This window comes from Meleagris gallopavo, chromosome 1 (assembly GCF_000146605.3).
Source record: "Meleagris gallopavo isolate NT-WF06-2002-E0010 breed Aviagen turkey brand Nicholas breeding stock chromosome 1, Turkey_5.1, whole genome shotgun sequence".
In the NCBI taxonomy this organism is placed as follows: Eukaryota; Metazoa; Chordata; class Aves; order Galliformes; family Phasianidae; genus Meleagris; species Meleagris gallopavo.
In genome coordinates, this window is record NC_015011.2 from 138,484,728 (window position 1) to 138,487,427 (window position 2,700).

Sequence of the window (2,700 nt, forward strand, 5' to 3'; positions counted from 1 at the left end):
TATCTTCTTTTTCAGCATTCTGACTGCTTGTCAGCTGCACTTCATCAGAATCATTCAGTAAGTTCTGTGTGACTGTATCATGTCCATCTTCCTCCTTTTCTGAAAGTGCTGTTTTATCACCCAGTCTCTCATCATATTTAGTAGAAAATTCATCCTCATTACTGATTATAGCGTCCACTTCAATAAAGCTTCCTAAAAAGGAAGAACAAAGAGCTCAGCTTCTTGCTATTTGCTTAAAAAAAGATATGTTTCAACTTATTTTTTTAGTGGGACAGTGGGTTGGGTTGTTTTTTGTTTGTTTTGTTTTGAGGTTGGGTTTGCTGGCTTGGTTTTTCTTTTGCTTTTGCTATATGAAATAAACAGATACATGAACTGTGAAACAAACAAACAAAAAAAAACAAACAAGCAGTTAACCATCCATATATAAGTTAATCAAGTTCAAGGTATAGAAAAACAATCTTTCCTGCTTTTCCATATTGTGTACCCAGGCACAGCACTATAGGGAAAATATAGCTTAGATTTTCTTTCCAATTCCAGTGTGTAGGAATAGATCTGTTTAAAAGCATTTCTTACAAGGAAAGAAAGGTTAAATTCAATTGATTTCAAATACAGGAAGGCTTTTATCTTTTTATCTTTTTACTCATTTAAAATGCACATACCATCAGAATCACTGTCTTCAGACTGTAATGTCCCTTCTCTTTCCTCTTTTGGACCTCCTGTTGCTGGAAGTATTTCAGTTTCCTTTTGTACCTCAGACACATTCTCTTCTGTTTGTGAATGAATTTCCTCTATTATTTCACAAATTTTCGAGTTTTCTTCAGTTTTAGAAAATCCTGCTGATTCACTGTGAATCAAAGGCCCTCTACTAGCTTGTGAAGGGGAACAGCTTGGCTTCTGAACGCACAAGTTCACATCCTTGTCTTCCAAGTAAGTTGAGTCTATTTTTGAACCATTTAATTCTGAGTCTACAACTTCTTTCCCTTTTTCAGTATCATCAACACAAGAGTAATTTTTATCTGTGGACATACTGGTGCCCTCGGGTGTAATACGATTTTTTTCCAACTCCTGACTCTTTTGTCCAAATTCAACATCCTGCACAATTACTTGGTTTGATGAATGAACTGTAGATGTAAGTATTTCTTTATCCTCTTTAACTTCAGGAATCTGATCTTCCTCATCTGAGCTGCTAAGAAAATCCTTCACTTTTGACCTTTCTGTTTGCACTCTCTCAGTTCTAGCAGTAACAACTTCCTCCTTTTCATCATCATCATCATTCAGAGCTTGCTGAATTGCCCGCAGTGTTCTTGGAGACACACTGCCTTCTTCCGTTACAGACTGAGTCAGGTTTAGTCGTTCTTTATTTTCATCTCCCAGCTCTTCTTCTGAGCTGCTTTCCACCATTGCTGCCTGGATAGCAAGCAATGTTTGGGGAGAGGGTGGTGCTGTTGCTACGCTGTTATCTTTCTCTGTCTGCAACTTGTCAGATGCAATTAACTTTGCATTAGCTGGAGGTTCACTTATTTTACTCAATTCAGACCTTTCTGATGAGGGTCCTGCAGTAGCTTCCAAGTCTTTACTAGTATCATCTTTTGCTTGAAAACCTGAAAAAAATAGGTTTATTTAAGATAAAATGCTGCTTTATACTAGCATTCCACGCTACATAAGAAAAAAAAAAAAACATCATTTGAAAATGAATAAGCCAGTTTTCTATACTTGCCAATCATAGTTAATTATGTCTAACAGTACAGTAAATTTCACTACATACACCTGTAAACAATATTCAGGTCTTTTCTTAAAATTAAAAGCTGCAGGCTGCACACAGTGAATAAAAGGTTTTATATAGAGAAGACCTGACATACCTTTTATTAAGATATAGTGAGAAGTGTCTTCAGAGATTATCCTCCTAGATTCCATTTCTTTCACAAAACCACCTTCATTCTCATATTGTGTTTGGATTTGACCCGAGTGCTGCTGATTCAACTCTTTTTCTACATTTTCTATACACCGACTGAGGTGACTTTTCTTAAGCAAACCCCTAAGCTGGTATTGGGAAAAGTCACTGGAGTCCTTAATAAAAAAAAAGAATCCAAGTCAATTTTTCAAAAAAATGACTCTAACTGCACCTTTAAAGCAAGTGCAATTACCATGCTCTGGAAAGCCTTTTAATAGAAGTATTTTCTTATTTCCTTTAAGTAGGTTACATTTGGCATTTACTGACTGCTGCACTCACAAGTGACAATGCTATTACTGCTGCAGTACACAATAGAATTCTAAAAGATATCATTAAGGAGTCCTGAATGCTGGTTTAAACACAATGAGATCTAAATGATGTGATCAACAAAAGTGAGCTGGCTTACAGAACAGGTCCCCATCTTAACAACAATGCAATTATAATAGAATCCATATGTGGGTGGTTTTAAGATGCTGTCCACCACAAAATGGTGCTTAGCTTGCACTGAGGTACAAGCTATCATTCCATCTGATACTGTACTTTAAAAACATTTGTGCTCCAGAAAGATATTCTGGAAGTAGCACAGTAGAATTCCCTACTCATCTCTGAATGGCTTTAGTATCACATCTAAGTTACAAACATGCAGGTCTTTTCCCACTTGTGAGCTCCCCTAACAATCTGCAGTTTTGTAATCCAAGCTGCACTCATTCTGCCTGACTTATCCGCATTAGCAGCATGTTCCTTGTAAC